Below are 21,676 nucleotides of genomic sequence, written 5' to 3'. Positions count from 1 at the left end.
ATCTCCTGTACTTAAGTGATCCTCCCACCTCAACTTCCCAAGTGGCAGGGACTACAGGCACGTACCACCATGCCTAGCTAATTTAAAACATTTTTCTTTTTTGGTAGAGACAGAGCCCTACTCTGTTGCCCAGGCTGATCTTGAACTCCTGGGCTAAAGTGATCCTCTCACTTTGGCCTCCCAAAGTGTTGGGATTACAGATGTGAGCCACCATATTGAACCTATCTTATTCATTGTACTTATACACTCACACACACACACACACACACACACAGAGACATAAATCACATTTATCTGTTTCACTGTTGGCTCTCCTACTAGGCTGTCAGCATGCAGAGGCAATTCTATGCATGATCAGTATTTATATCCTCTCAGCATCTAACACATGATAGATGTTCAATAAAAGGGGCCAAATAATAATTAATAATTGATTTGCTGGGGGGAATAAATGGGTCAGAAATAGTAACTGCCATATTGGCCTTTTTTTTAAACATATACAACTTGCTTTCTTTAGGTAGCAAATACTTTTGAGTATATTAAGAAGGACATTTACCCTTAAATTAGGCTTAAGGGTTCACGTGCATCAGTGGCCTTTAGGAACGCAGTATCCTCAAACACGAAACACACCTACCAGGGGAGTGCCTCCTGTCTGCAGAAAAGCTTCTTTTTGGTTTTCTTTTTTTGAGATGGAATCTCGCTCTGTCACCCAGGCTAGAGGGCAGTGGTGCGATCTCAGCTCACTGCAACCTCCACCTCCCAGGTTCAAGCAATTCTCCTGCCTCAGCCTCTGGAGTAGCTGGGACTACAGGCGTGTCCCACCACGCCCAGCTAATTTTTCTGTGTTTTTAGTAGGGACAGGGTTTCGCCATGTTGGCCAGGCTAGTCTCAAACTCCTGACCTCAAGTGATCTGCCTGCCTTGGCCTCCCAAAGTGCTGGGATTACAGGCATGAGCCACCATGTCTGGCCTAAAAAGCTGCTTTTTCTAAGCTGCATTAATTCTTTTAGCCTGGCCAGAGATGCTTTGGTAAATGCTTTTGCTTCAGGGGACTGATTAATGCCTTGATGTCCCTAAAATGTTTTAACTTAGTTTTACAAAAGGGAGTGATGTATCAACCCAAGGGAAAAGTGATGGGCTTTGGGCAGGTCATTCCCTGTTTGGAAGACGGGATAGGGAGCAGAAGAGTGTGGTTTGAGTGCCTGGACACTGTCTGGGCCTGACTGGAAGAGGACACCTTGCCCACAACCTTCTGGCCCTTCTTCCCAGTGAGGGGGACGATCCGCCTTATCTATTGCTGAGAAACTTACAAGAAACTTACACTCCCAGATTACCTTGCGCTACGCCATATCCTGTTTTGAATTTCCAAAGGAGAATAAATAAGAAAAAATGATGTTATTAACAAAATAGCTTCCATTTGTTAAACCCTTCCTATGTGCCGGTCTCCATGCTTGGTTTATATTTAGTATCTCAGTGTAGACCTCACAGCCATTCTAGGAGGCAGTGGTCACTGTCCCCTTTTCACCGATGAGAAAACTGACAGTGAGAAGCCAGTTCTCCCAAAGTTGCCCAGATGGTAAACGGCAAAGTAAGGGTTTGACTCCAGGCCTGCCTGTCTGACTCTAAAACTTGGCCTCATAACCACTAAAGGAGCAGATAATTATTTAGAGGAAAAAAAGCAAATGTGGGGTCTTCTTCAAGATAGTGACAGTGGAGACTGTAAAGCACAGGAGTGTAGGAGGAGTTGCACGGTGTAGCAATGTGTGCTACGACGATAAGGGTTGAACGCTACCCAGAGATGGCTGCAGCAGGGGAAGCCACTTATCCATGGGAACAGGTTCTAGAAAGATGTGGGAAAATGAAAAAGGTTGGTGGGGGGGTGGCGTGAGGTTGGTAAGATTATGGAGGAGGGACTTTTCTTCCGAAATTTTCATTAATATTGTTGATACATGTTTCTAATTAGAACTTGTCAGAGACACTGGAACTGCTTCCTAAAGGGCATAGAAAATGTCTTATTTCAGCTTAAGGTTTATCCAAATTGAGTCGGTCAATGGTTTGTCAACTCACTGTGCTCCGTGTGGAGGCAGGGAGCTTGTGTGGATGAGTTACGGCCACATTCACCAAATCTCTCACTTTCTTTGGTCTCGCAAAGAGTCTCTAAGAAGCCCTGCAATGGGAGGATTGAGTGTATTTTCTCTCTGCTCTCTTGGGGAGGCTCCCAAGAGAAAGGAACTGATGCCAGGGTGGGCAGCTCCAGGAGCTGGGATGTTTGGGGGCTACTTTGTGGAATTGTCTGACCTTGGGGAGTTCAGAGAGCTTTGTGCTGTGACTTTAGGCTTTGAAGAGACTTTTAAAACATGGAGTCTTGTCCAGGCCACAGTGGACTTGATTCCCTTAAATCTAATGGGTGACTTAGCAGCTCTTGTGTTTGTTGTGTGAGGTCGTAGGGATGTCTTCTGCCCAGTGAGCTACACAGATTGAGCCCCATACAATACATTTTGCTCCCTTCCTGTGACAGCCATCCTTGCACCTGCACCCTCATCTACCTGTACTGCCAAGAGTCATAGGATTGCTTGTGGAGTGGGTGTGAGCGTGTCTTTATTTTCCTTTCTCCAGTCTGCCTGCTTTTCTTGGGGGCTTATGTTTGATTTTGCACTGCTCTTGCTCTCTCTCCCATCCCTGGCCACCCCTGTCCCTGCCACACACAGAGACGTGTGTGTGTGGTATGTTTCTCCCTTTCCTGCTTCCAAGATCCAAAACCAGCCCATTGTAGGACTACATTGATGTCTGAACTTCTCCACCAGACACTCTCCACCACATTCCCTTCTTGGATTCATAGCTACCCAAGCAAACAAACAGCTTTCTGGACAGTGACTGATGGGCCTTCCCATCAGTCAGATCCTTTTCCTCTGTTTACTATCCCTTCTTTCCATATACCAATCCTGGAACAAGTAGGCACTTTGCGAATATCTGTTGAAAGAACAAATCCCATTTCACCAAATTGTGGATTTGGCTCTTCCATGAAGATTTCAAGTTCATTTTGTTTACTTGCCATTGTTCACCCATGGGTGTAGGAATATCCAAGACTCTAAGCCTAACCTTCCAAGTCCCTCTCATGCCACTCTCCCCACTTATCACACTCTGCTGCCATTAAGCAGGTGCATTTCAGTTCCTCAAACCCTCTAGATTATTTCCCAGCTCAGGGCCCTTGCAGATAAACTAATTCCTTCTCTTTGAAGTGATCTTTCCTCCCTCCATCTCCAGCCTGATTCTTGACAGGTCTGGTTCCTTCTCGTCTTTCAACTCTCAGCTTGAACATCACCTCTTCAGGGGGCCCTTTCTCACCATGTTGTCTCCACAGTGTCCTTTGCCCCCTTCATTCTTTGTAACTACACCTTGTTTCCTTCATAGCCAATCACTGTTTGCCATTATGTATCCATTTGTCTGTTGTCTTGTTCTGTGTCTGTCTTTCTCCCCAGGATGTCAGCTCCACAAGGAAACAGATGATTCTATTCTTTTCACCCCATATACCCAGCACCTGGCATGGAGTAGATTCTCAACGATTCTTAGTTGAATTGAGTGGATGACTGACTGAATGAACAATCGAATGAGTACTTTTCTTTTCTCCCTTTTTTTTTTTTTTCTTGAGACTGAGTCTCACTCTGTTATCTAGGCTGGAGTGCGGTGGCGTGATCTCTGCTCACTGCAACATTTGCCTCCCGGGTTCAAGCAATTCTCCTGCCTCAGCCTCCTGAGTAGCTGGAATTACAGGTGTGCACCACCACGCCCAGCTAATTTTTTGTATTTTTAGTAGAGACGGGCTTTCACCATGTTGGGCAGGCTGGTCTCGAATTCCTGACCTCAGGTGATCTGCCTGCCTTGGCCTCCCAAAGTGTTGGGATTACAGGTGTGAGCCACTTTTCCCCTCCTTTTTCTATTCTTGAAAATTACTTGTCACTCTCTCACTGCTATTCTTCTGTACCTGTTGTTTACATCATTTCCTTTTGAATGTGGTTTTGGGGTTTATTTGTGCGTTTTTCTTCTTTAAGAGTCAGGAGTCATTCTGTGCTCTCTGAACCACAATTGAGAAATTGAGATCTTCTGTTTTATTCTTCCCTGCTCTAGAAAGACATATCCCACTCCTTGTCAGCCATCATCTTGGAGCTCAAAAACAAGATTTGGTGTGCTGTGTCCTGGATTACCATACTGGAATGAAATGTTCAGATGAAACTGGGAAAAATTGACATTACAGAGAGAAACATGTAGAAGGGAAGAAACTAGGGGTTGGGGGTCCTGAAACTGAGGCTGAATACAAAAGAGAAGAAATATTGCCATGGGCATGTGCTGCAGACTACCTTCAAGATAGAGGTACCTAGAGGCAAAAAGATGATGTTATCTTCACATCAATTATAAATCTAGCCACAAGGTATGTCATAGCTATGATGGATGGTTGAAGCTACCTATGCAAAAGGTGCTCTGCAGATCAGCAGCACCTGCTGCACCTGGTGTGTGTTTGAAGTGCAGAATTTTGGGCCTGGCCCTGGGCCTAATGCAATCAGAATCAGTATTTTTGACAGGCCATTCAGGTCATTTATATGGCCGGTAGAATTTGAGAATCACTAGTGTATTCCAGAAACTGCCTGACAATTCACGTTGTTAACAGCAGAGGAATCCTTTGATAAATTATAGGCATGTGTTCCCTATGACTTCATCAATTGTCACTCTGTCACCCAGGCTGGAGTGCAGTGGCGTGATCTCAGCTCACTGCAACCTCTGCTTCCCGGGTTCAAGCAATTTTCCTGCCTCAGCCTCCCGAGTAGCTGGGATTACAGGCATGGGCCACCATGCCAGGCTAATTTTTGTGTTTTTAGTAGAGACGGGGTTTCACCATGTTGGTCAGGCTGATCTGGAACTTCCTGATCTTGTGATCCGCCCGCCTTGGCCTCCCAAAGTGCTGGGATTACAGGCGTGAGCCACTGCGCCTGGCCTGGGAATGAAGGAAACTTCTTGTGTGAGCTCTACTCTGGCCCACAAAGAAGGCTGACATTGACATGGGCTGGGACAAATAAGATAATCTTCTCATTTAACTTTAAGTTATTAAGAGCTGAGATGGAAAGTTAGGGCATAGTCAAATATTGTAGGCTTCAGAGAGGGAGATTTCAAAATGTGTAGGGATGGAAAGATGCAAGAGTCTTTATCAGAAGATGGCACTGACAAACGGGGAGCCCTTAAAAATGCAACTGCTACCATGTATGACACTAAAAATGGTTCCCGCGAGGAAGAAAAGGAGGAGGTGTCTGAAAAGGTAGGTGTGGCTGCCCAGGGTAACTTACAGAGTCCAGTGTACAGGAGGAGGAAGGAGGAACACAAGATCAAAAGACTCGCTTGGATCTCTACCAAGAGTGGCAGGTGGTTACCTGCTGTAAAGAAATCCTAACTTGTTACAGTGTTAAAAACAAGAAGAGCTACTCTGGGTAAGTGTGGAGCAAGGAGGATTAGAGAGGAACATTTCTCCTGTTTGGAAAATGGGAGGTGTCATTGCCTCCATGAGACCTTCCCTGATCATCAGCCTGTCCCGCACTATACTCTGTCATTCTCTAGCCATATCACCCTTTTGAATGTATTTCACAACGTTCATTGCTATGTGGAATTACCTAGTTTACTATTGTCCTATTCATTACCTACTTTGAACTCTTCTAGAATGTAAGCTCCATGAGAGGGGTGACTTCACTTGCCTTATTAACCACCAGATCCTTGGGGCCTAGAACAGTGCCTGGCGTGTGCCAGGTGCCACATAAATGTGAACGAATGAACAGAAGTCTGAGACAAAGCCAAATGCCTCAACCCCTATGAACTCTATTCACTCTGTCTGTTCTGTAAAGATCTGGAGATGAGGCTCTCCAAATTGCACAAAGGATAATAAGCTTATCAAGAAAAGGAAAGAGCAGCTCATGTTTCTCGGGAGCACTTGCGCCCAAGCCCGTAGGTTCCAAAACCCGTGCTCTTTCCCTTAAACTGAGGCTTGGTGGAAACTGGAGTAAAAGGGAAATGAGCCCATTAACTGCTTTAAATAAACTTAAATCTCCAAGCACTGGACAAGGTAAGTATAAATTCCTATCACAAGGATGCCACTTAAAACCCTTCTAAAAATCTGTGGTGTGCAACAATAAACACTTATTTCTTGTTCATATGTTTGTGGGCTGGCTGGGGTTTGGCTGATCTTGGCTGAGCTCTGCTGGGCATGGCTCTAGGCTGTGGACTGGGTCCAGGTCTGCTCCAGCAGTCTTTTATTATTCTGGTACCAGTGGACATTCCGGGGCATGTTCTTCTCTTGGCAATGCCAGAAGCATATATGAGATGAATGGAAATACACAATACATAAGGCCTATATGTATTATGGGCACATTGTTTCTTCTGCCCACATTTCATTGGCTGAATCACGTCACAAGCCACTCAAGCCCAAAACCAGTGGGGTGGGCGGTACACTTCATCTCTAGCAAGGTCCCATGAGAACTGCAAAGTCCCATAGCAAAGGGTGTTGATCCTGGCAGGAGTGAACAATTGGAATAATGATGCACTTGACCATAGGAATATATGTGGAGCATGCATGGTGTGCAGGGCCTGGGCCATACGCTGTACGTGTACCATCTCATTGAAGCCTCACAGCAATCCTATGAAGTAGATTATTATTATTCTTATTATTCAATGAGAGAATTTAGGCTCAAAGCAGTTCATGACTCAAGGTCCCACTGAAGTAAATGGACTATCAGGGGCATGCACCCAGGTCTGTCTGGCAGGAACACTCATGTTCTTAACCCTGACTCAACACTGCTGAAAGAACTGGCTGTGATGAAAGAAAAGCTGCCAGTAATTTTTCAAAAGCTGTAGGTGATAGGGAAGGCATCAGAAGACCAGATACACACAAATGGATGCATTTTTCAAGGGATGGGAGAAAGTGAACTTCTGAAATAAGATAAGCTTGAGTTTTGTGTGTCAAGGATGGTTGCTTTATCAAGAAAAACAAAACAAAAAAAACAAAAAACAAAACAAAACAAAACAAAAACCAAACTCTAGAGAAAAAGCCACCATCTCTGTGGCTGGCCTAGTGAATCAGGCTGGACACTAGTACTGTAGTAGACTAGTGGAATTCATCTGAACTTCATGTTAATCCCTCAGCTTGGATGGATATATTCAGCTACCCCATCTACTCCCAGGCTTGGTTCCATACCCTTGTGGTGGTGCTATTCTTTAATGCCTTAATTCTCAACTTGCCTATATCTTAATTCTACTGCCTTAATTCTCAACTTGCCTATACTCTGGGCCTTTGATTTGAGTCCCCTCACAGATAGCTTGGGGTCTCCCTGAATGAATGTCTGTAGATTTCTGCTGCTTACCCATACTATCCTGTATGTGATTCTCAGACGAAGCCTGGCACCTGACTCCCTTCTCTCCTCACCAAGCTGGCACACCATCAGGACTCCTGAGTCCTCTCACCCTGAGAAGGGATACTCCCCCCAGGAACATTTAGAACAAGTGACTCATGGGCAGTGCTAACGGTGATCCGGGGGGTAGCATGAGCTCAGTGAGGGTGAGCGTGGCTCTGCAAACCTGATTTCCCTTGTTAGAAAATTGGACTGCCAGATCAAGGGACGGTCATGAGGTTAGAATTTCAGATTTCATCAAGGGATTTGACAGATCCTTTCACGATCTCTTTTCGAAGAAGACTGAGAAACATTGGCTGATTTAGGACAAATAGATTAGTGCTGGCTGGTTAAAAAATTATGCTGTCATTAATCAGATGTGCTGATTAATGACAGCCAGAGGGAGGCAGCTGGTGTTGAACAATAGAACTCTGTCCTCAGCCAGGTCCTGTCTGGGGTTCTCACTCTCGCTTTCTCTATAGCCACCCCATCTCTCTTTGAACAACTTGGATGAAGACACAAGAGGCTGCTTTATAAAACTGATGATGGGCATAAACAAAGGAGGAGTAGCTAGTATAAAAATGAGAAGGTCAAGATTAAAATAATAATAATATCTATAACACCTTACAAAGCCTTTCTCTAGAGAATGATGTTATCTAAGTCTCTAAACAACTCTGTCTAGTAGGGGTGACCAATGAGCCTCATTTCAGATTGGATTCAGGGCTTAAGTAAATTCCCAGGATCACGCAACGTTGTACTGCAGAGCCCAGGTTTAAACACTTATTTTTCTGATTCCAAATTTTATACCCTTTAAAATTGGCCAAAATAAACAAGAGGAAATTAATGGAAACATTTTTAAAAATATACAAGCACAGGTTGGGAGAACCTAATGTACCAACTGCCATGGGAATGACCCTCAGTGTCTCTCCCCTGTTCCCTAGCTCTGAGACAGCTGCCCACTGCCTCACTGAGACAGAGCTGGCATTCTCCTCCCCAGCCTGGCCTCTTCCAGGCAACTGGTAAGCCCATCCAGCTGGAGCAGAAGAACAGAAATGTGGACTTGGCCCCCTAGTCTCTTAAAGCTACAACTGCTGGTCTGATTTGGCGGCCCCTGTGGCATGGTGGAAAAGACATGAGCTTACAAGTCCTGTGAATTAATTTACTTTTAAAAGTAAATTAAATTTACTTGCAAAAGTAAATTAAATTTACTTGCTTGGACAGGTAAACTAAACGTGGCCAAGCCTCAGTTTCTTTTTTGTAAAAGGGGAGACTAATGATACAAATCTTAGTGGACAGTGATGAGGACTGCAAGAGATGACGCATGTAAAAATCTTGGCACAGGGCCTGGCAGATAGAAAATCTTAATAACTGCAGTTCACCTTCAGAGTTGGGAAGTCATAAGTCGCAGCATGGATTGAACCAGGATTGTCGTACCCTCTGCACCATCATGGTACTCTCGCCCTTTCTGGATCTAAGTCCTGGCTTCAGTGATCCAAACGTGGGTAGATTTTAATTCTTCTGGTAGGAGGCCCTCCCTGTTCAAGGGGTAAGATAATGCCCAACACATGGCCAGCCATGCTTGTTCTGCTGTGCCTTTTAATTGTGCAGAAAATAGTAACGATAATAGAACCTTCTAGTATTTCAGAAGGTTGGAACATCATGAGAACTTACCATTTACATTCCCCAGTCAGGTAGACGAATGGATTGAGCAACTCATCTCTTTTCCTTCACTTCTTGGGAGGTTTGGTAGCGGGAACAGGAAGCATGGAGGAAGATGCAGAATTTGTGGGGAGCAAGTACCTTTGTGAATCTCTTTCTCACTGTTGCATTTTGTTTTCTTTCTGAGTTTCTCTATCTTCTAGGTGATACAAGGAAGCTACTGTTTGCCTAGAATTCAATACTCTTTTCTGTTTGTTTTAATCCCTACCAGGACCAGGTGTTCTTTTGGTTTTGGAAGTTTTCTTCAATAGGAGTTTACTTATTTGGCACCATAAAACCCTACTTTAAACAAGATACACAATTTTATGCATCATAAAAGTAAAAACAAATTAAGTATTTTTGAAAGCAATGTGTTTTAAATTATATCCAAATAACAAACACTCACCTAGGGCAAAAGATGAATTCTTCTGGAGCAATAGATTGTAGAGCTGATTGATTTATTTTGTGCAAGAGTAGATAATAATTTACCCAATGCTTGCTATGGTAGGGATTTTCCCCACAATAGTGTGGTGACGTCAGCAAAGCATGATGGTCAGAACCAATGCATCTTCATCTTGTCTGCAGGTCAGGTCCTGACAGTGGATTCTGTAAACTCCCACCCTCTTAAATTCACATGAATGGGCATTAAAACTTGATGTTGGTCGCCGGGCGCAGTGGCTCACACCTGTAATCCCAGCACTTTGGGAGGCCTAGGCGGATGGATCACGAGGCCAGGAGATCGTGACCATCCTGGCTAACACGGTGAAACCCCATCTCTACTAAAAATACAAAAAGTTAGCCGGGCGTGGTGGTGGGTGCCTGTAGTCCCAGCTACTCGGGAGGCTGAGGCAGGAGAATGGCGTGAGCCCGGGAGGTGGAGCTTGCAGTGAGCCGAGATTGCGCTACTGCACTCCAGCCTGGGCGACAGAGCGAGACTGTGTCTCAAGAAACAAACATACAAACAAACAAAAAAACAAAACTTGATGTTGGTCATCTGGCCTAGCACAGAAAACAACTTTCTGTCTATCACTTCTCCTCCTCTTTTATTGATTATTGTCCATTGCATAACGGTAGTACTCCTCACATATTTCAGCATTCATTGTTTGTTTTTCAAAACTGTTCCTACAGTCAACAAACCCTTTCACACATGCAAGCCAGTTTCATCCATTTCTTAAATCTAATTAATCTCTTTGGATTTCACCATAATGGCACATTTCTTATTCTTCTTTTTCCTTTTTCTTCTTTTAACAGCTTTATTGACATGTAATTTACATGACATAAAATTCACCCATTTTAAGTCTGTAATTCAATTATTTTTAGCCAATGAGTGGAGTTGAGCAGCCACCACTATAATCCAGTTTAAGAACACTTCTATCACCCCATCCCCTTTTGCAACAATCTCTTTTCTCAACCCCAACCCCAGGCAACTACTAATCTACTTTCTGTTTGTATAGATTCACCTCTTCTGGATATTTCACATAACTGGAATTACAGAACATGTATCTTTTGTATCTATCTGGCTTCTTTCACTTAGCTCGATGTGTCTGTTTCATCTGGTGTAGAACATATCTGAACTTTGTCCCTTCTTACTGCTGAATAGTATCCCCCTATTTGGATATATACCACCTTTTGCTTATTTACCACCAGTTAATGGACATTTGGATTATTATCACTTTTGACTACGGTAAACATTGGCCTACATGTCTTTGTGTGGGTATGTTTTCATTTTTCTTGGGTAAATCCTTAGAGGAATTGATGGGCACAACTTTTTAAAATTGCACTTTTAATAGTTTCACGATTGACAATACGCAGATATACGAAGGTTTCTGAACAATTTATAGTCAGTTGGCCATTTGGTACAAACGTATGAACACTTGTCCAATTTAGTTTTAAGATCTTCATTGTAGTAAGATGTTTAATTACATCTCTGAACTGGCACTATTCCTTCTTCCATTTTGAACATATCAAGAATTATGTATTTACTCACTAAAATTTAATTAATACAAACATTTAAAAAGTTGAAATACTTTATTTCAGGAGCACAGGGAAAGACCACTGAATTTGGAGTAAAAAAAATAATGGCTTTGATTCACATCTCTGTTGCTTACTATCCATGTAAGCCTTTGAACAAAATCATTTAATGTTTCTGAGATTTTCTCCTTATACCGAGAGGTTGACCAGGTGTGGTGGGTCACGCCTATAATCCCAGCACTTTGGGAGGCCGAGGCAGGCAGATTGCTTGAGCCCAGGAGTTCAAGACCAGCCTGGGCAACATGGCAAAAACCCATCTCTACAAAAAATACAAAAAAATAAGCCAGGCCTGGCATGTGCCTTTAACTCCCAGCTACTTGGGAGGGTGAGGTGAGAGGATCACTTAAGCCTGGGAGGTGGAGGCTGCAGTGAGCTGTGATCAGGCCACAGCACTCCAGTCTAGGCAACAGAGCAAGACTCTGTCTTTAGAATATAATGAATGATAATAGTGTTTATCCTGCTACATTACAACATCAAGCTTCCTGTAATCTTTAAAAACCTGGAACCAAGCGTTCAGTCTCAAAATGGTATCAGACTTAAGAAGTACACTTCAATAGGCAAAAGTAATGAAAAAGTAATTCAATTTTTTTCTTATGTCTCCTGAAAGATAGCGAAGAGGATCTGAGCACGTGGTCCACACTAACAGAAAGTCCCCTTTCCTCACATGCGTGCATCACACCCTCACCTCCTCGATTCACACCACCCCCCAAATCCTTCTCATCTCTCTGCCTGTGCTGCTGATTTTTCTCCTCTTCACACTCTCCTTTTTTTCTCAGTCATTCATTATGTGAATTAACCTAGCTTCCTGCCCAGGAAGAAATAATTTTTCCCTGATAGAAGAGAGAAACCAGGTTGGTAGCTTTAGGGTATCTCTTGGATGGGTGAAGGATGAAATCTGAATATTAAAACTTTTCACATACATTATAAAGTATAAGACACAATGGAAATAAAAGTTATTAGTGTTATCATCATAGTTATCAACATTATTAATAATATAAGGTGAAAGAATAGGTATGCCTTGTGCCCCAGACAAATAATTTAGCTACCAAAATACTAACAAGTTCATAATATTGCATTTTATCCATTTAGACACATTCCCCTCCATATTTTAACATTTCTTTTTTTTTTTTTTTTGGAGATGGAGTCTCACTCTGTTGCCCAGGCTAGAGTGCAATGGCACAATCTCGGGTCACTGTAACCTCCACCTCCCTGGTTCCAGCGACTCTCCTGCCTCAGCCTCCCACGTAGCTGGGATTATAGGCGCCTGCTACCATGCCCAGCTAATTTTTGTATTTTCAGTAGAGACGGGGTTTCATCATGTTGGCCAGGCTGGTCTTAAACTCCTGACCTCAAGTGATTTGCCTGCCTCGGCCTCCCAAAGCGCTGGGATTACAGGCATGAGCCATCGTGCCCAGCCATATATTTTAACATTTCTAATATAAGAATGTATCTTTCAATGAATGACATTGTAAAATCACTATTAGCTATTTTCCCCCATTTTCACAGCTCTGAAATCTTATAATCAGGGAAGTCTTAGATAAAATATGAACTGTGGACTACGGATTTCACCTCTGCTAGAATCTGTGTATTGAGTGCCACAGGGAGGCTGTGAGTCTGTTGCAACAATTGGGATTAGGGTTTCCTGGTCACTGAGTGGAAGCAGCTGAGTGGGCAGCTTATCTGTGCAGGGTGGGAGGAGTCTTGGGTGGGCTCAGCCCTGTGGCGATGCATTCTTGGGATTTTGATAGCTTACCTGACTTTTTTTTTTTTTTTTAAATAGGCAGAGTCTCACTCTGCTGCTCAGGCTGGAGTGCAATGGCACGATCATAGCACACTGCAGCCTCGAACTCCTGGGCTCAAGTGATCCTCCCACCTCAGCCTCCTGAGTAGTTGGGACTACAGACACACACCACTTTGCGTGGCTAACTTTTAAATTTTTTGTAGAGACGAAGTCTCCCCATGTTCCCCAGGGATGGTCCAGAACACCTGGCCCCAAGCCGTCCTCCCACTTCAGCCTCCCAAAGCATTGGAATTACAGATGTGAGCCACTGCGTCCAGCCAGCCTTACCTGACTTTTGAAAGCCAGGTGAAAGAGAGGTTCAGGACTCCATATACACTGTCTACACTACAGCGTGGTATACATCTCTCTTTCTAAATCCTTGCTGGGCACACAGGATTCTTCATAAACCAATTTCAATAGGGAACAGCCCATCAGAAAAATATACACCATTCCTAAAGTCATGCCTTGCATTCCTGTGAAAATCACTCCTGACTTGCTAAATAGCCACTGCAGGGAGCCTCAGAGTGACCATGATTGAAGTTGGATGAAACAATTTCTACTGATGCCAAATGATGGTATATCACCCTGCCTGCGGACTAGTGGCGCCATGAATGTAAGATAATATTATGACAAGGAAGTTAAGAAGCACAGGAAATGAAAACAATACAGTGGCTTGGGATAGAGATCCAGGACAGAAATGACTTCAGAGCGGTCAGGGTGTGTTTGTAAAAGCATAGGTTGTTTAAGCAAAAAACAATTGGGCAGAAACCCATAGCAGCCACTCTCTGTCCGCAGCTCATCAGGAGAAGTGCAGAGCGTTTTGAAAAACTGTTCCACTCAAGCAAGGCCTATGCCAGACAGAGGAGAGCTGTTGAGAAGGAAGAGGCTGTGTTTGGCAGGCCAAATCTCTCACGGGGCCACATTTGCTAAGTAAATAAGAGTGGATGCTGGGAGGGGCCGTTAGAATGTGCAAGGGCTCACCTTAGAAAATATGTTCCTAGGCTGGGTGCAGTGGCTCACGCCTATAATCCCAGCACTTTGGGAGGCCTAGGTGGGAGGATCACGAGGTCAGGATTTGAGACCAGCCTGGCTAGCATGGTGAAACCCCTGTCTCTACCAAAAATACAAAAATTAGCCGGGCATGGTGGCACGTGCCTGAAATCCCAGCTACTCAGGAGGCTGAGGCAGGAGAATCGCTTGAACCTGGGTGGCAGAGGTTGCAGTGAGCCAAGATTGCACCACTGCACTCCAGCCCGGGTGACAGAGTGAAACCTTGTCTTGGAAGAAAAAAAAAAAAAAAGAAAGAAAATATGTTTCTATTTCCTTTGCTTCCTCTTATGTTCTGTTGATTTGGCACATACTGTGACAGCTTTTACTTTTGGCCTGATGGTAGCTTGGTCAGGGAGTCTGAATATATGGACAGGGTATAGGATTTGGTCCTCTTGTTTAGTGTTCCATTTCTGCAGTGGATCTAACTCCTGGCGGTCCTTGATAGGCTGATCTGGGGCTTTCCTAGGTCCCCTAAGCCTAATAAGACTGCACGAGTGGGCAGGGGAGGGACTTAAGATTCTTGCCAATCTGACCATAAGATAAACAGGGGTAAATGGCCAAGAGATGTTGGCCAGAGGAGGGCCTTTGAGTGCCTCAGGAACCAAGCAGGAGAGGAATCTGAGGAATTGAGGCTGCTCAGATGTGCCAGACATTGGCTGGCTGGTTTCCAGTGGTGAGCCAGATGGTTTTGAGAACCAGAGGCCAGTATTTTGGGCAGGAGTAGTGACTTGTGAGAAATGAAGTAGGAAAAGGCCAGGAACCCTGACATCTAAGAAGGTGGATGGCTGGGATGGCAAAGAGGCTTACACCCCAGAAGTCCTCCCATTTCAGATAAGGAATAAGAGGTGCACTCTAGACCCAAAAAGTGTGTTTTGGGTGGGAGGAGACTTGGCTAGAGACCCAACCAATAAGACATTGCAGGAGGTGAGACTGATCTGCCAGCCGGACTTTCAATATCCAATTCACCCTTTTACTTACTCTAAGCCCAAGAAATCAGAATTAGGGGAACCCTATCTCTGTGAGGGAAATCCCAGCTCCAAAAAGTTTATCCCCTCAAGATGAGGTGATCACTTCCCAGAACTGCAGCAAAGCCTGAGGCTAAGGCACCCAAAAACAAAGCTCCAAGAACATTCAGGAGAACTGAAGGATTGTGGAAGTGTCTCAGAATGTTCCAGGGCCGCAGAACAACCAGGCATGCTCTTAGGGTCATGTAACATTAGATGCTAAAGAGGCCCTAGGAATCTACACAAAAAAGACCTGGCTGGGCGCGTTGGCTCATGCTTGTAATCCCAGCACTTTGGAAGGCTGAGGCGGGCGAATCACTTGAGGTCAGGAGTTCGAGACCAGCCTAGCCAACATGGTGAAACCCTGTGTCTACTAAAAATACAAAAATTAGCCATCCATGGTGGCATGCACCTGTAATCCCAGCTACTTGGGAGGTTGAGGCATGAGAATCACTTGAACCCGGGTGGTGGAGGTTGTAGTGAGCTGTGATCACATCACTGCACTCCAGCTTGTGCGAAAGGGAGAGACTCCACCTCAAAAACAAAAACAACAACAAAAAAAGAAAAACAAACAAAAAAGACCCACACTGCTTTATAAAATTTTGAGCTAACAATAAAAAATCAAGAGAGTTCAAATAAAAATCCATATTTGAGGGCTTTCTTGAAAATTCAGAAGACCTGGCAATACAGAGCTCACATTCGCATGGTATATGAGTTGACTTGGGTGGCTGCAGTTAAATAGAAGCTACTCAGCTGGGTGCAGTGGCTCACGCCGGTAATCCTAGCACTTTGGGAGGCTGAGGCAGGTGGTTCATGAGGTCAGGAGTTCAAGACCAGCCTGGTCACGATGGTGAAACCCTGTCTCTACTAAAAATATAGGAAAATTAGCTGGGCGTGGTGGTGGGTGCCTGTAATCCCAGCTACTCAAGGGGCTGAGGCAGAGAATTGCTTGAACCCGGGAGGCAGAGGTTGCAGTGAGCCAAGATCACACCACTGCACTCTGGGTGACAGAGTGAGACTCCATCTCAAAAAAAAAAAAAAAACAAGAAGAAGCTACTCACTTCCAGAGGCGCTTCTATCTGTCCTGTCTCCACAGTCCCCACTGCCTGCTATTTCCTCCCGGTGAGAAGATTTAACTTGCCCAAGATGAAATACATTGGGAATTATCAGAGCTGAGACTTTAACCCAGTTTCTCTCATACCTAAGCCAACCTCTTCACTCCACACCTAGAAGAGAGACTGTTGTGAAACCACTATTTCCTGCCTCTAGTCGAATGTGTTCATTATTATCTCTGGAATGCTAGGATGCAGCAAGGATGGTGGGAAATACAAATTGGAAAGGGAAAGTAAAGGTGATGGTAGAGGTAGGAAGGGTAAGATTTTTTTTTGGTTTTTAACAGTGAGAGACTGTGACTTAGGACTGAGAGAGAGGGAAAAAAAATCCCCCAAAACAAACATCAAGGAAGCAAAATGTGGAAGGGAAAGGGGAAGGAAAATCAAGCTGCCCCAGTATTTCAGCAGTCAGAAGTGCCAAAATTCCCCTGAACTGGGAACACAATTATTACAGAAAACCTTGCTTATTCTAGACCCTGGGGACTGTCAAAATTGAGAAACTGTGGACTCACATTTAAATGTTAGAAATCACAATTTTTTTTTTTTTTTTTTTTTTTTAGTTGGAGGATAAAAACTATAACTTGGTAGGGGCAAGGGGAAGTTCCATTTTTGAAGCAGATACCGAGATGGAACAAATACAGTTATAGAAATAAGATAGCCGGGCGCGGTGGCTCACGCTTGTAATCCCAGCACTTTGGGAGGCCGAGGCGGGCGGATCACGAGGTCAGGAGATCGAGACCACGGTGAAACCCCGTCTCTACTAAAAATACAAAAAATTAGCCGGGCGTGGTGGCGGGCGCCTGTAGTCCCAGCTACTCGGAGAGGCTGAGGCAGGAGAATGGCGGGAACCCGGGAGGCGGAGCTTGCAGTGAGCCGAGATTGCGCCACTGCACTCCAGCCTGGGTGACAGAGCGAGACTCCATCTCAAAAAAAAAAAAAAAAAAAAAAAAAAGAAAGAAATAAGATAGCATACTGCTTTGAAGCTTAAAAAGCAATTCTGTTTGCATTATCTCATATATCACCTAACACTCATAATTGTTTTATGGCCAAAGGAGTCTATCCTCCAAACTTTTGCTCCCCTGCTGGAATCCTGTCATCTTAGACAGAGAAACTTAAACTCCACCGGGATATTGGAAATATCTCAGGCCCATGAGACCAGATCTGTTTCTTGAAAAAGGGTTGTGTTTTGCATAGCGTGTTTCTTTTGTTTCTAGCAAGTGTTTGCAGAAATTAGAGCAGAGGTCATGTGTGCGTGGTAAAGAGAAGAGTCTTCCACCTTGACTAGTAAGTTAAACAGGTCTTTTGTTTTGTTTTGTTTTTTTGGAGGCAGAGTCTCGCTCTCTTACCTAGCCTAGAGTGCAATGGCATAATCTTGGCTCACTGTAACCTTCACCTCTCAGGTTCAAACGATTCTCCTGCCTCAGCCTCCCAAGTAGCTGGGATTACAGGCGCCTGCCATCTCACCCTGCTAGTTTTTGTATTTTTAATAGAGACGGGTTTCACCATGTTGGCCAGGATGGTCTCGAACTCCTGACCTCAGGTGATCTGCCTTCCTTGGCCTCCCAAAGTGCTGGGATTATAGGCATGAGCCACTGCACCTGGTCAGTTAAACAGGTCTTTACTGAGCTCTAAACTACATGCAAGGCAGTCTGCTGGATGCTGAGAGTATAGTGAGAATAAGCCATGTGGTTCCTTACTTGGCCCTATATAGGTTGTGATTCACTATGGCTGGATAATGCATGAAATTTCAACAGTTTCTGGGAGACTTTTGTCTTCTTCCATTGTTATTCTTTAGTCCAGGGCATGTGGGCCTTAGATATATGTCTCTCTAAAAATGTTATGCTATGTGCAAATGTCTTACAATCAACAGGACTTGAATTTGCATAGCACACAGGTGAAGTTTTAAAAGCATTTTCCCTCCAGTCATCTGTTTTTACACAAAGTCAGCCTTGGATGGGTCTTCAGGAGCCTTGGCTGGGTCCTCTTCTTTTGTGCCTCCTTCCTCATCTTATTGTGCTGGCCTGGATCTCCAGGGTGACACTCAAAAGAAATGGTGATAGTGAAGATTGTTGTTATGTTCCAAATTTTGAAGGAAATACTCTTGACCAACAAGTTTTGTGCATTAGCCATTTACTATTATGTTTGTGGTAGGTTTTAAAAATAGGACTTTAAAATTTTCCTAGACTATGAAAAATTTTTAAAATCATGAGTATGTTACCCGAACACTAGGGATTTGGACTAGGTCCTGCTGCTCAATGCACAGAGGGCCAATCACTGAGACAAGTATTGCAAGGAAGAAGGATTTTTTTTTTTTTTTTTTTTTTTGAGATGGAGTCTCGCTCTGTCACCCAGGTTGGAGTGCAGTGGTGCGATCTTGGTTCACTGCAAGCTCTGCCTCCTGGATTCATGCCATTCTCCTGCCTCAGCCTCCCAAGTAGCTGGGACTACAGGCACCCACCACCACGCCTGGCTAATTTTTGTATTTTTTAGTAGAGATCGGGTTTCCCTGTGTTCTTGATCTCCTGACCTTGTGATCAGCCTGCCTTGGCCTCCCAAAGTGCTAGGATTACAGGCATGAGCCACCACATCCAGCTGGAAGGAGGCTTTAATCCAGTGCTGCAGCCACAGAGAAGGGAGCTCAGTGAATCCATCTGCCTGACTGACTAAAAGTAGGAGTTTATATAGCAGGGAAAAAATGCAACAATGTGAAAGAAAACAGAAACTAAGGAGGGGCAAGGAGGCATTCGGAACAGCAATTTGGTGAGTTCCAGTTCTTTGATACATTTTTTTTTGAGAGGCCTGAAGGTCCTTTCCTCAGGAAGGAACTCGGATAAAACAAATACCTGTTTCAAGCTTTAACAGCAGAAGCATCAATTTCTATGTTTGTCTAAAAACAGTTGTCTATGGGACTATTTCAAATAGATGTCAATTTTTATTGACTGCTTTTCTGCATCTCTTACAATAATCATGTGTTTTTTGATCTGTTAATGCAGTCAATTCATTATGTTGTATTATCTTCTTTTTTTTTTTTTTTTGAAATGGAGTCTTGTTCTGTCAGCCAAGCTGGAGTGCAGAGGTATGATCTCGGCTCACTGCAACCTCTGCGTCCTGGGTTCAAGTGATTCTCCTGCCTCAGCCTCCCAAGTAGCTGGGATTACAGGCTCCCGCCACTATGCCCAGCTAATTTTTGTATTTTTGGTAGAGATGGGCTTTCGCCATGTTGGCCAGGCTGGTCTCGAACTCCTGACTTCAGGTGATCCACCTGCCTCAGCCTCCCAAAGTGCTGGGATTACAGGCGTGAGTCACTGTGCCCAGCCTATCTTCTTTTCTTATTTATTGATCGATTTAGTTTGCCAATGTTTTGTTTAGCATTTTGTATCAATGTTCATGAGTGAAATCACTTTGTAATTTTCCTTTTTCAAACTGTCCTTGGTTTTTGGTATCAGTTGTTTATTCTAGCCTTACAAAATGGAAAGAGTTATCTATTTTTCTGTTTCATGGAATAATTTATCTAAGACTGCAATGATATGTTTACTTCGAGGGAAGATTTTAAACTATGGGTTCAATTTTTTAAATTTTCCTAAAACAATTATTTTTTCTCCTACATTTTAGTATTTTATACATGAAAAATTTTAATATTTCATATTTTCTAAGAATTTTCCCTTTTCACCTGTTTTCACTTGGGGGTGCATAAATATTTATAACATTTTATCTTTGTAATGTCTGCAGCAACTACAATTATGTTTACTTTTTTTATTCATGATATAGTTTTAAAAAATGATTGCTCTTTTTCCTTTTTGATCAGTATTGCCAGAAGTTGGTTAACTTTATGAGGCTTTCCATTTTTTTAATGTGTTTATTTTTTAAATTTTAGAGTCAGGTTTTTACTATGTATGTTGCCCAGGCTGGAGTGCAGTACCATGATCATGGTTCAAAACAGCCTTGAACTCCTGGGTTCAACTGATCCTCCTGACGCAGCCTCCCAAGTAGCTGAGACTAACAGGCACATACTACCATGCCCAGCTTTTTATAAGACTTTTTCAAAGAACCAACTTTGGATTTATTGATCCTCTCTGTTGTATGTTTATATTTAAATCTATTCATCATTTCTGCTTTTTTTTTGAGATAGAGTCTCACTCTGTCGCCCAGGCTGGAGTGCAGTGGCACAATCTCGGCTCACTGCAAGCTCCGCCTCCTGGGTTCACGCCATTCTCCTGCCTCAGCCTCCCGAGTAGCTGGGACTACAGGCACCTGCCACCACGCCCGGCAAATTTTTTTGTATTTTTAATAGAGGCAGGGTTTCACCATGTTAGGCAGGATGGTCTCGATTTCTTGACCTCGTGATCCGCCCACCTCGGCCTCCCAAAGTGCTGGGATTACAGGTGTGAGCCACTGCGCCCGGCCTCATTTCTGCTCTTAACATTATTTCCTCTTCGGTGGGGTGGGTTTATTTCTAGTTAACCCTAACACTCACAGTTTTGATCTTGGAGGACCCAGATCTTCAGAGGACCAAATCTCCTTGTATTTCTTATCTTAGATGAGACGCGGCTTATAAATTCTCCTTGTCAAAAGTTCAATGATGTCAGTTTGGCTCAAGCACCTAAGAGCAAAGTGGATTACTTAAATTCTTACTCTTTTATTTTGTTTCTGGTCTCTGAGGAGTCTTTCCTTTATTATCACCTCGGTGATACATTTAGAAAGGTGAGTTTTTAAACGTTTTATTAACCATATTAGCTGTTTTCAGTAGCAGGGTTGCTCTGTGTATCTGATTAGCTATACTGCAGGAAATAGAAGTTGTTCCAGTTTTCTCTTCCTCTCTTTTCCTCCCTGTGTTGCAGATGTGTTTTGTTTCCAGTTTTCTGGCTTCAAATTCTAGAGTCTGCATGTGATCCCTGGGTCCTGTGTATCTTCTAAGGTGGCTTCGCATACTTCAGAATGTATCTCTACACAATGAATTATCCTTTTTTTTTTTTTTGCTAAAATTGATGATGGTCCTTCATTATCTGACTTAGAGATATTATTATGCTCACATTGTCCCTGTTCTTTTGCTCTGGAAAGGCAGGTGGAGTGGATTTTCAGGATAGAAAAGGAATAAGGAAGGCGGGTGTAAAAACCTTGCCTCACCACAAGTGCCCAGAGCTGAGAGTCCTAGGGCTACTCCACACACACAGGAGGGACCCATCACATTTGCTTTACAGGGAAAACTTCTCCCTGATGACAAGACTAAAATGGTCAAAGATCCTCTCTTTTTTTTCTGATTAGATTATAAATAATAAAAAATTAGTTTATATATACACACACACATATAATATTTTTAAAATGTGAGGTTATATCCTCTGAAAGGGGCCGGGCGGAGACCAAACTACACCGTTCGCGGTCAAGAGATCTTTATTGGAGGTATCGAGCGGCACCACGCAAGGAGAAGGAAGAGAAGAGAGAGAGGGCTGCTGGTGTGCTGAGTTTTATATCCCTTGGGCCTACGTGGATTGGGCTGGGGCGGGCCCAAGGGAAGGCGGGAGATGCTTCTTTCTGATTGGCCCTCCTTGACCGGGCACTGTCTGAACCCGCCAAAGGAGGGCCAATC

This window comes from Hylobates moloch, unplaced genomic scaffold (assembly GCF_009828535.3).
Source record: "Hylobates moloch isolate HMO894 unplaced genomic scaffold, HMol_V3 SCAFFOLD_17, whole genome shotgun sequence".
Classification (NCBI taxonomy): Eukaryota; Metazoa; Chordata; class Mammalia; order Primates; family Hylobatidae; genus Hylobates; species Hylobates moloch.
This window is presented reverse-complemented; position numbering follows the sequence as displayed.